Source organism: Chlorocebus sabaeus, chromosome 11 (genome assembly GCF_047675955.1).
Source record: "Chlorocebus sabaeus isolate Y175 chromosome 11, mChlSab1.0.hap1, whole genome shotgun sequence".
NCBI classification, from domain to species: Eukaryota; Metazoa; Chordata; class Mammalia; order Primates; family Cercopithecidae; genus Chlorocebus; species Chlorocebus sabaeus.
The window spans coordinates 34620269-34633966 of NC_132914.1; positions in this window are offsets into that span (position 1 = coordinate 34620269).

Sequence of the window (13698 nt, forward strand, 5' to 3'; positions counted from 1 at the left end):
AGATAACAAAATCAACTACCCTGAAGAAAAAATGTCTGAAGAATAAGCATATGTATAGCCCAGCATTACAATTAGTCTTTTAAGTAACAGTAAACAAATGTTTCTAAAAGCTTTTGAAGTGAAAAACATTTTAATCACTTAAGTCAGAAAACACCATTATCCTGCAGAATCAGTAGAACTGGTAATAACAATAAATTGAATTGTCTTGCTAAATTAGTCAGTGAGTATGAATGTTCATGATTCACTACTCAAAAGTAAACAAACACAAAAATGCCTTTGAAAGAAATTGACTTTCAGTAGTCAGAACAATAAAGTATTAGCACTGTCATTTAAATTAGGAACATTGAAGAAATTGAAGATGATACCCAGCAATATAATAGATTTTTGCACCAAAGACTGATTTCTGCACCAAAGACTGGTGAGAGACACTAGAAGGAATGCAAGAAAAGGGGCATTCTAAACACAGCAACAAGGATAGAGTCTAGTTATCCTAGGGAAGGAGCTAAGGAAATCAGAACCAAGACATTCAAGAAATAGTAATGCAGGAATCAATGGAGATGAAAGTCAAACTGGTTACTCAAGTACAGTTATGACAGGTGAAACTCAAAAAGTCCAGGTGGTAAAATCACTCCAGGTGGCTGGCTAATCATTATCAGAGAGTAATAACAGATGGATCAGGGATCAGGAGTGAAAAATGCCATTTTTGGTGAAGGCTACTAGGCAGACATGAGATTCCAGGCAGAAAACATAGTCAGTGAGAGCACAGAGGAATGAGGCAGATCTCAGACATTAAGAACTTGGGATACAGGAAAAGAATCACGTTTCCCAAGACATTTCTGGAATATCCAAGTTAATATTTGTGATCTATGAGAGGGGTACCCAGTACTTAGTCATGGTGATAACAACAGGAGATAGACAAATTCCAAGGCAGACAGGGGTGGGTCCCTGGTAGGGCTCAACCTTCAACCTTCAACCTTCAACCTGAGGACTTAGTTTCCAGTTCCAGACAGAGTCCATTACTGGAGTGAGTACTTCTATCCTGTCTTACCTACTCTGCTCTCTCTCTCTGAATTGATTCCTTCTGGATGGTGCCTTGTAACCAATTGAATGATGCTTTTTCCAAGACCACCCATGCACCAGTCAGCATGAATGCCCCCATTACAACTCATAATAACCCTGGACTCAGCCACACAGAGAGCTACCCATTTCAGGTCACCAGTCACTGTTGAGAACTTTTCTGTCACTCAATAAAATTCTACCCTGCCTTGCACATTCTCTGGTGTGAAAGGTAAAGGGCACAAAACAGATATACAGTGACTTAAAATTTTTATGTACATAAAGATGCATTAAAAATCAGAAAGGAAATATACATTTTAGTAGCCTAATGGATAGTTATTTTCTTATCTAAATTTTTATGTTATATATGTGTCATTTTTATGCTAAAGGGAATTACTAAATTTATTTTTAAAATAAATACAATTTATGAAACTTTAAAATTTTACATTTAAAGCTTTAAGGAATTTCAGATGCAGAGATTAATAACTAATGAAATTTATAATATCAAAGAAGAAATCATAACTAATATCACCAGCAAAATTATTAGGGTAAATAATATATAAAAGACAGAACTTGGATTAAAAAAAAAAAAGGAAAACTAAAAAGAGATCAAAGTAGAAACACTTTCTTTAATCAATCCTTGGCAAAGAGATTTCACCAATCTCTAATGAAAAGAAATTGATATCAAACCCTATATAATAATTATGTACTTTTCTGTATAAAATTATGTACAATTTTACAGTACAATAATATAGATTTAGTCACCATTACATTTTTGTTGTCTTCATAAAATTATTAGTTATAAAACCTTTTCTTGGTTAGTTTCAGCTAGATGACTAAATTGAATCAACTATATCACCTTTATAATTAAGATTCTGTTGTCCAAACAGGAAAATTGAAGTAAGCAATTTTCCTTATGGAATATTATTCCATTAAATGTCAACCCAGGATGGGTTCGATGCATAATATAAAAAACACTACTAAGACATCTCTGGAACACTTCAAAGTGTATTATCAACCAAAAAAATCTTCAAATTTTGGTTTGAAAAAGAAAAAACCCTCAAATAGCAACCAGTTGACAGCAAGCATGCTTATAAAGAAATAGAATTCCAGTTACTATTGATAATGTTTGCAGTGCTAAATTCAGTCCTTTCTAGGAGACATTTCCCTAACAGCTGAAGAAAATATGCTAAAAAAAAAATAAGATCCCCCATTCTGCCCTGTGAAGACATGCAAATCCATAATGTATTTCTCCTTTTGCTCTCCATGCCATGGTTGAAGTTCACAATGTTTCCAGCCCTATTAAAATCTATCCTTCTTGGATAACATGCTATTCTTTGATAAGCTGAGATAAGCAATTTACCAGCTCATGCTGAGTTGTAACAGTTACTAATCGGCTGCTTCTCAGGTTGTAGTGTTGCCTTCTGAGATACAAAATTCCTGAACAGTAGAAAAATGAATTATTGGTGAATGATCCAGGCACTGATAAGCAAGAACAATTATTATATTTAGGGAGAAAACTTTGGTTTGACCTCAAAATGCTTCATACACCATTTTAGGTAGGTCTGCCTGTGTTTAAGTGTCTGTCCTTTGTCATCATGAGGGATCAGAAGGATGCATTTTCTCTTGCCTTGCCATTCTGTGGATCAGGATTTGCTGTAGAGAAAAAAAACATGATAACAGGCTTCCTTATAATAGGTAAATCTATAAACTCCTTTAGCTTCCCTGAAAATAAATAGGAGAAAATGGGAAAAAATATATTTCTGAGTTTTTGTATTTTTTGATAAATGTTCAGTCTTCCCAAAATGTCTTGGAAAGATTAGAAAATAGAAAAAAAGCATATACCTTGAAAGCTTCAAATCATGGGGATAAAAAAGCTAAACAGATCTAAGGTCATTTGAGGCAGAAAATGCTTTCAATCAGTTTCCTCATCATGTCATCAAATGTGACTTTCCCTTTAGTGACTTCTTTACATTCATTCTTTTAAACTTAAGTTTCTTAAAAATGAAAGGCTTTGGTTTATTTCTAAATAGAAGGCTATGATGAATGAGGTGTTTTATTGTTTTTCTCAAAGTCTTTCAGTCTTCCTAAAAGAGGCCACTTTGTATTTTTATTTGCAAGATTTAATATTAAGCTAGTTTACATAAAATGAATCTTTCACCTACAAGAGCAAATTATTTTCACTCCCTGGCTGTATTTGTTACAGTTTATCTTGTGAAATTAGGTTTACTGCCAAATTTTAATATAGAGTTGACAATAATGGAGTTTTTGACTAGTTTGAGACCGGAACACAAATCAGCTGATTAAGAACAAATTAACTGACCTCTGGTTCTATTACTAATTTTTTTGACAGCCATTGCCCTAGTCTGCTATGACCTATGTAAATGGAAACATATTTCCAAGATAATCACTCCCTTCTTCTGAGGATGAGGATAATAAGAATGCCAATCTCTTAAGATCATTTTGAAGATTAAGTAAGAAGAAGCATAACAAACTTGTGGCATATGTAAAATCTCTTAAAGGTTAGTTATTATTGTCATTAGTAAATAAAAATAAATGGGAAGAAGAAATAATAAACTATTGATTGGTAAATATGACATTATATTAACAGGTTACAGAAAAAAATATACACACAAACATATCTTTTCTAACATTCTGAATAGGCCTATATTGGAAAGTGCAAAACAAACAATGGGAAAAAAGCGGTAGTAGTTCATTAGAGGTAAGAATGTAATGAGAAAGACAAAGTAGTTTTAATATGCTCAGGTATCCAAGTACTGAGTAATTTTATAACAGATTAGTGAAAGAACATTTATATACCATTTAGGAACATTTATATTAAAAGAAATCAAAAATATTAGAACTGTTCCAGTTTCCAAAATCAAGGTGCTAGTAACTACTGGAAATGACAACCTCACTGTTGATACTTAGTAAATTTCTAGAATCAATTGTTAAAGAAATTGTTTGTTTATTAGTATGTGAAAAATAAGATAACCTTCAGGGAGCATGATTGCTTACTCAAAGTAAGGAACAGTAAAATAATTTTGATATTATTTTATACATTGATTAGAGAAATGTCAGAGAGAAATATATCATCATTTCAATAACACAGTATGATATGGTTTGACTGTGTCCCCATCCAAATCTCAACTTGAATTGTAACTCCCACAATTCCCATGTGTCATGAGAGGAACCCAGTGGGAGGTAATTGGAACCTTCACTGTTCTTGTGATAGTGAATAATTCTCATGAGATCTGATGGTTTTAAAAAGAGGAATTCCCTGCACCAACTCTTGTTTTGCCTGCTGCCATCCATGTAAGACATGACTTGCTCCCCCTTGCCTTCTGCCATGACTGTGAGGCCTCCCTAGCCATGTGGAGGTGTAAGTCCATTAAACTCTTTTTCCATATAAATTACCCAACTCGCGTATGTCTTTATCAGCAGTGTGGAAACAGACTAATACAGTAAATTGGTACCAGTAGAGCAGGGCATTGCTGAAAAGATACCCAAAAATGTGGAAACAACTTTGGAACTGGGTAACAGAAAGAGGTTGGAACAGTTTGGCGGGCTCAAAAGAAGACAGGAAAATGTGGGAAAGTTTGGAACTGCCTAGAGACTTGTTGAATAGCTTAACAAAATTGCTGATAATGATATGAACAATAAGGTCCAGGCTGAGGTGACCGTAGATGGAGATGAGGAACTTGTTGGGAACTGGAGCAAAGGTGACTCTTAGTTAGTGTCCATTTGTTTCAAATTAAAGAAATCCTTTTAGTATTTCTCATAAGGCAGTTCTAATGGCGGATTAACTCACAGCTTTTATTTGCCTGTAAAAGTCTTTATCGTAGTTGCACAGCTAAATAACAGCCTTGCTTCATATATATTCTTAGTTTACAGGGTTTGTTTTCCCCCTTTCAGCACTCTGAATATATCATTCCACTCTCTCCTTGTCTGCAAGGTTTCTACTACTCTGATAGTCTTATGACTGTTCCTTTGTATGTGATGAGTTGCTTTTCTCCTGCTTTCAAAATTCTGTTTTTAATTTTTAGAATTGATTATAGTGTGCCTCAGGGAATATCTCTATTTAATTTATTTGTGGTTATTTGGGCTTCATGGATATGGATGCTCTGTTTCTTCTCCAGATTTGGGAAGTTGTCTGTCATTACTTTTTAAATAAACTTTCCTCTCCTTTCTCTCTCTCCACTACTTCGGGGACCCTCATAGTTTACATAGTGGTTCATATGATGGTATCTTATAAGTCATATATGCTATCTTCACTTTTTAAATTGTTCTTTTTTTGCTCCTTTGAGTAATTTCAGATGCCTTGTCTTTAAGCTCATTAAATTTTTATTTTACTTGATTGAGTTTGCTATAGAAGCTCTCTGTATAATTTTTATTTCAGTCATTATATTCTTCTGCTGCAGGATTTCTGATTGCTTTTTAAATAGTTTCTATCTTTTTGTTCAAATTATTTTATGTATTTTTGTGGGGCTTTTCTATTAGTTTCTACCTGTATTCTCTTGTAGTCCACTGAAGGTCTTTAAGAGGATTATTTTGAATTATTTGCCAGGCAGTTTGCGGATCTTCATTTCTTTAGGATCAGTTACTGGTGATTTATTTTGTTCCTTTGGTGATGTCATGTTTCCCCGATTATTCAATTTTTCATGATCATTATGACCTTCCTTTGGGTCTACACATTTGAAGAAGTAGACAACTTTTGCAGTTTTTACAGTTGGCTTTGCAGTGAAAGCCCTTCACCAGTCACTTCATCCATAAATTCTTGGTGGGCCTCTGGTTGGTTTTGTGGGTAAGATTGCTTCTTCAGTCCTTAGGCAGGGTAGCCTGATGTCTTGCGGGGTCAGAGTGGTTGAGCCTGAAGCCTGAGTTGCATGGGCATGCCATGGTTCTGGGTCCATGAAGACCTCTCTGGCACCTAGATCTGCAGGGGCCGGCCCAGCATCAGGATCTACCAGTGTACGCCTGGACTCTGGATCTGTTGGAGCCTGTGGCTGTGGGAACTAGCCTACAGCCTGGATCTTCAGGGGCTAGTCTGAAAAATGTCTGTGGAGGTTAGCCTGGAGCTAGGTTGATCTAGAGGCAGGGTTCCAATTGGCACGCCTGAGTCATGGGTACATAGGAGCAGTATTAAAACTTGGGTTGGTGGGGGATGTTCTGAGACTGGAGTCTACTCATGCGGCTCTGGACCCTGGGTCTGCTGGAGCAAGCATTTGTTGGGGCCAGTGTTAGGCCTGGGACCAAAGGGACCAGCCTGGTGTTGGGAGGACGGACACAGAATGTAGAGCTGCAGGGGGCTACCTTGCAGACTAAGTGCAGATATCAGCCTGATGCCTGAGCCTATAGAGGCTGTCCTGGAATTTGTGTCTGTAGGTGCCAGCCTGAAGCCTGGGATCAGAGGAGGTGGCCTAGCATTGGGTTTTACTGGGGCATGTCTGATACCAGGGTCCATACCACTTCCCTCCCCTTCTCCAAAGCAGAAGGTATCTCTCTCCATGTTGTGTTGCCTGGGTTTGTGGGGAGGATGATGCACATAATGTGGAACTGTTCTTCCTGCTCTCTTTAATGTGATGTTTCTTATTTCAATGCTATACCCATATGCCATAATCTCTTACATGGATTCCTTAGCTCTTGTGAAGGTATGCTCATACATTGTTATTTGTTCAAATTGTTGTTTTCTTGAGGGCATAAATGCTGTAAGGTTTTATTCTGCCATCTTGCTGATGTCACTCTCTCAAAGCTCCATATGAGTATTAGTTAACCATAGATGTAATAAAAATTAGAAGCAGAATATAGATAGTAAGAAAGCTAGCACATTAATTTCTGATATGGTTTGGGTCTGTATTCCCACCCAAATTTTATATAAAATTATAATCCTCAATGTTGGAGGTGGGAGGCAGTGGTAGGTGATTGGATCACAGGGGAGGTTTCTGAGGAATCTCAGCACCATCTCTCTAGTGCTGTTCTCCTAATAGAGTTGCCATGAGATCTGGTTGTTTAAAAGTATATAGCATCTCCCTTCTCATTTTCTTTCTCCTGTTCTGGCCATGTGAAGTTCCGTATTTCCCTTCACCTTATTCCATGTTGTAAGTTTCCTGAGGCCTCCTTAGAAGCTGAGCAGATGCCACCAGGCTTCCTGTGGGGCCTGCAGAGTCATAAGCCAATTAAACCTCTTTTTGTATATAAATTACCCAGGCTCAGGTATTTCTTTATAGCAGTGAAAGAACTGACTAATACAGTTGCCAAAAATAGAAAATTATGCTTATCATAGGACTAAGTATCCCATTTATTCTATTCCAAATAAACCAAATCAGCTTACAGACTTCTCTTTTTCTCAGTGTGTTTTTTAAAAAGACATTAATAGAAATATGACACTTGTGAGTAGGGCGTTTTGACTTGTTAAGAAAAAGAGAAAAATGTAATATATGAATGAGCTGGGCATGTTTAAACAAAAGGAATTTTTTTTAAATAGCAAGAACTATCTTAAATATTTAAACTATTATCATTTAGGAGTGGCTTTACCATGTGTTGTTTCTAATAGTAAAACTAAAATTAGTAAATGAAGGTCATGTAGTGGTAGATCTCTTGTCAAGATTCAAAGAACAATGGGTTTTTATGATGTATTGAGTTTCATACTATAAAACGAATTCATCTGTATGATCACAGAATAAAAATAATACTGAGGAAGATAAGTCAACTTCTCTTTAATGTCCAGCCTCAACGAGTACAACTATGTAATAGAGGTTGAGAGATTTTGGAGGCAAACTTCCTGGGTTCATTTTCCATCTTCCTTACTCATTTTCAATATAATTTTGTGCCAATTACTTAATATCTTTGTACCTCAATTTCCTTACCTGTAAAATGCAGGTCCCTCAAGTACAATTATAAAATAAAAATTTTTCAAAGTTAAAACTTTTTTTAAGGTTATAGCAAACTTATTTGACAAAAAGAATGTATCTGAAAAGATATGAGTTACTTACAGCCATATTTTCTCATATAATGTGAACGTTTACAAGTTTCTTCATAGAAATGTTAATGTGTTTGATTATGATGTGCTGCCCCCAGACCCTTCTGGGGGTAATATATGTCTATAATATATGTACTGTATTATTTTTCTGAATGCTTAAAGTCTCTAATTTTTTAGACACATCTGTCCCTAATGATTTCAGCAAAACTGTACACCTGTAATACCTATGACATAATAAGATTATATCAATTAAGTATGCAGAAAAAAGCCAGGCGCAGGGCCGGGTGCGGTGGCTCAAGCCTGTAATCCCAACACTTTGGGAGGCCGAGAGGGGCGGATCACGAGGTCAGGAGATCGAGACCATCCTGGCTACACGGGGTGAAACCCCGTCTCTACTAAAAAAAAAAAATACAGAAAACTAGCGGGGCGAGGTGGCGGGCACCTGTAGTCGCAGCTACTCCAAAGGCTGAGGCAGGAGAATGGCGTAAACCCAGGAGGCGGAGCTTGCAGTGAGCTGAGATCCGGCCACCGCACTCCAGCCTGGGCGGCAGAGCGAGACTCCATCTCAAAAAAAAAAAAAAAAAAAAAAAGCCAGGCGCAGATAAACGCATAACTTATTGTATTAGTCTGTTTTTATGCTGCTGATAAAGACATACCTGAGACTGGGTAATTCATAAAGAAAAAAAGATTTAATGGACTCACAGTTCCATGTGGCTGAGGAGGCCTCACAATCATAGTAGAAGGCAAAAGTCATGTCTTACATGGCAGCAGACAAGAGAGAATAAGAGACAAGTGAAAGGGAAAACCCCATATAAAATCATCAGATCTTATGAGACTTATTAACTACCAAGACAACAGTATGGGGAAAACTGCTCCCATGAGTCAATTTTCTCCCACCGGGTCCCTCCCACAACACAGAGGAATCGTGGAAACTACAATTCAAGATGAGAGTTGGGTGAGGACACAACGAAACCATATCACTTATGTTAGCTACTACCACTACAAAAATTATTTTATTTTTTTGTATCCCTTATATTCAGAACACAGTCATGAAAAGGAAAAATATTATTTCTTTATCACATACAAAAGTGATACCATGCATATTGGTACTTGCAAACTTTTATAACCAAGACTTTTTAGTAGTGCTCTTACAAAAGATTTCAACTTATTAGAAATCTTATAATCTTTAATTTCTCATAGTTGGAGAGTGCTAAAAAATTACTTTCATGGAAAAAGTTTAAGCCATCTTCTGTATATAAATAGAACAAAAATGAGAGCATACACTTAAAATGGTTAAACTTTCAAATGCATTTTCATCCAAGACAAACATTTCTGTGAAATATATTCCTGATTCTTTGCAATTCTAAGAATTTTACTTCTTAGAGAACATGATTTTTGTATGTGTGAAGAGGTCGTACTAACTTTCAGAGTAACTATTTTTATACACAGTCCAAGAACTTGTAACTTATAAACTGAGAATCTTAAAGTATGACTTTAAATTCTTACAAATCTTTCTCGATAGACCTGGATAGCATCCATTTATTTCACAAGTTTCAAAGAAATATGTACACTCTACACATACTTTTGAACAATTCTGTTCTAGTAGTCCATTTTCTGTTGGTATAAAATAATATCTGGGATTGTGTAATTTATCAAAAAAAAGAGGTTTATTTAGTTCTACAGGCTGAGAAGTTTGAGGGCATAGCCTTGGCTTCAGGAAAGGGTTGGGCTGTGTCACAATATGGCAGATAAGTCAAAGGGGAACTAGATACCTGCAAAGAGGGAGGAGGGGGAAACAGTAAGGAAATTTGCTTTGTAACAACCTGCTCTTGTGGGAACTAATTCATTCCTGAAAGAACAAGTCTAATATCCAAGAGCAAGAACTTATTACCGAGAAAATGGGACCAAGTCATTCATGAGGTATTTACCCCAATGACCCAAACACTTTCCACTGGGCCCCACTTTCCAACACCACCACACTGGAGGTCAAATTTCAATATGAGCTTTGTGGGGCCAAACAAACCATATCCAATCACAACACCTGAATACTGTATACTATCAGAGACAAAGAGATTATTGGTCAAGTAGAAAAAATTGAATTCTAAAAAAATAGCCATCTCAGAACGAGACTGTAGAGTTTAGAGCGGAGGGTTGGATATTACAATAGTAAATTCATGACTATCACATCGTTGATAATTGATCATTGATGACAGCCATAGAGTTAAATAGCATCATGAAATTGTAGAATATCACTTGCTAAAAAGTCATATTGTTGTGAAGAATGTACATCTTTCTCTATTTTTAATATTTTAATACTTCCTAGAAGATATGAAGAAATAGTAGGAATTACATATTTCTGTCTTATCTTCATTCTCAGTTTAATAACTGGAGGATGATTATGTTCACTGAGTCAGTGAGCCTAGGAGGAAAAGTAGCCTGAGACTTAACAGTAAAATGAAAGGCTGCAGTTTTGTCTGTCAAAACCCAAGTCACTTTATGACATCCAACTGGAGAGTGCTGGTAGAAACCCAATTCTCCTTCATGTTTTCCTTAAAGAGACATAAGTATCAGAATAATACTGTTCTATTCCCCTCAATTACTTCTTCCTCAAACATCTCTCCGTGTGTGGAAAAGCAACTAATCTATTTGCCAAGTTAGAGAGACTTCAGCATCCATTGAGTTAAATTGACAGAGTGGGGCAAAAACAAAAACAAAAAGAATTTAGCGAAGATTTATCTCTTTTCTCTCTTTGTTGTTCCTCTGCTGCATGGAATATGAGAAAGGTCATAGTTTTCTCTTCTAGCCTGAATGTAAGAAGAGGGAGAGACGGGAAGAGGGAGAGAATATGTGTGTATGCACTGAGGATGATTGGCAGGAACGTGAAAAAAGGAATGGGAGTTTTGCCACATTCTCCAACTTAGAAATTACCAAATAGCTCTAATCTAAAACTAATGTTTCATTTTCCTCTCCACATGGATCCTTATTTTGTTTTCTCCCTCTGGATGAAACCCAAAAAGTAATGACCTAGATTATTCCAATAGATTATATAGGATAATAAACTAGATTATTCCAATCTCCAAGAAATATATCCAATAGGTGGCTGGAGATACAGGTATATAACCTATGAGAGATAAATGTTTGGTAATTAGCAAATAAAGGGTCATTGAAGCCACAGGATTGAATAGGAGATCATTTAAGGAGTGCGAGTTAAGGAAGAGAAGACTTCTGAGACTGAAGTTGAAAACTATAGATGACAAAGAAAAAGACAACTTGTTCATGATGGTGAAGTGAAACATATGCGGGAAGAAATTCAAAAGGTTCTGGGAATCAAAGTCAAAGTATTCCAAGAGAGTCATCAAAGGCATCAAATGCTGCACAGGCCAGATGAGAACACTTACCCTGTGGCAAAGGCAGAATAATGCATTTTATTCAGACTGACTTGGTGGTGAGTGTTTTATTTGTTTACAGCACAAATCCCAGCTTCAGAAGAAAATGGGTTACACATTTGCCTGGGTATGTACTGACTAAATAAAGAGAAAGGCTTTTTAGAAGCCTCTTCTAAGTATGAATTACAGAGTTTCCTGTGGAAAGAAAGAAAGAACCAGGCAAGAAATCTTTATTCAGTAAAAAGATGGCTTTTGTTTGGTGGTGAAGTAATAACAAACAATGGCATCAAGTAGGATCTGTAGGAATTGATCTAACATTTAAATACTTGGAGAAAAACTATAAATACTTAACAAGAAAATGAAGATAGGAGACAATTAAAAGTATTGTTACTACTACCATATTATTGTTATGCCCATAAGTTTTCAGGCCTAAAAATTTGTGATACTACATAAGAATCTTTTGTTTTCCTCACTTATAACTATTTATATATTTAATTATATATATATAATAAATATATATTTAATTTTATATTTTATATATATTGATATAATATATTATAATATATATTTAATATATATTATATATATTTAAATACATATAATTATATATAAATATATTTTATATATTAATTTTTAATATATTTAATAAATAAGAGCTTAGTGTAGTTCTTTGTAATGGACCTGTATAGATAAAAAAGATTTCTTTGTACCTTCAGGCATTTAGTATTTTTGTAGATGAGAAACTAAATATACAAATCAACAATGGCCAATCCGTATATAAAAATAGAACTCTGACTCTCCATCTGCAGTAACCAATCCAGAAAACAAACTGCTTACCTATAATAACCTGCTTGGGATGCCAACCTACTATATGTAAGTCAGACTTCTAAGGAATCAGACCACTATTCAGAGTAAATGGTCCGGGAAGCCAAATGATAACCTTGTAACAAGTGGCCCCAAATGCCCTGGACTTGATTAATAATTGATGACTTCCCAAATTTTTGCATGACTTTAGGACCATCTAGAGGCATCCAAATATGTTCTCCAAGCCAATCACATAGGATGCCTCACTTCTAGTTTATCCCACCTATGGCTTTTCCACACCAACACCCCTAATCAGGGCACACCTGAAGGCTTTCCTTTTCCCACTATAAAGCATTCCTATTCCTTTGCCTGCCTTTGAGTCTGTACCAAACACTAGTGATGGTGGCTGACTCCATTGCTATAGCAAGCTCAGAATAGCCTTTGCTTGTTCTCATTTGCTCCCACTCTGGTAAGACTAAAATATAAATCTTTGATCTGATGATTTATTGAATGCCATTTATTAGTAAACTTTTCCAATAAAGGGGCTGTTGTTAAATCAGTTTTTCTAGGCAAACAAACGTATACAATTTAGCCTCCTCACTATACACTTATTATTTTCTTTCATCCTCAGACAGCGCTTTTATTCCGCACACAACCATTTAAGCCTTGTCCTGAGTGCAACAAGAATACTGGCCAGAGGTGCTTGCAGTTGCAGCATTTACCTAGAGATAAGTTTGCCATGAAATATCTCGCTTTTATTATTATTTTCACGTTCCTCTGGTATATCAGCTTTGGAAACAAAAGACATCATTCCGTTTATAGCATTCTGTGTTTATTAGTGGTCTGTCCATTTACAAAAATATAGTAATTCTCAGTTGCTGAAAGTGTCAAATCCTAAAAAATGTAGCATGCCTACATATTAACATCATTCTCAAACAGTTGTTGGCTGAAGATTCATTTGATGAATCTAATTTTTCCAAAATAAACAATTATGATGATTTAGATGATTCTGATGTTAGTTCTGTTTATAAATAACTCCAAGAACACTTTTTATATTTTATTTTCACATTGAAAATCAGTCAGATTTGCTTCGGCCTTGAAGAGTAGGTTTATGTAAAATTAAATGAGTGCTGGCAGCAAGCTGTACTTTTTTTTTCTAAATGGGAAAGTGGCTAAATTAAAACATATCTATTTTTAATTATTATCTTGCAAAATATAGTACAAAAAGCAAATATTGTTTCAGTGAAATCCTTTTAAATTTATACAAATTGTATTTATCATCTTACCTTGCATTTATCCCTTTTATGGGTTCCAAATGACCAGACAATTTTATTGAATCTCACATTACATTTCCATGTGCACATCTTACTATTTCTCTATTTTCACAATTTTTTTTCTTTTTCTTTTTTCTCCTTTTTAGGGATGAAATTGCCTTTAACTTCTTTACCTGGCAAAAATGACATGCCCTTCAAG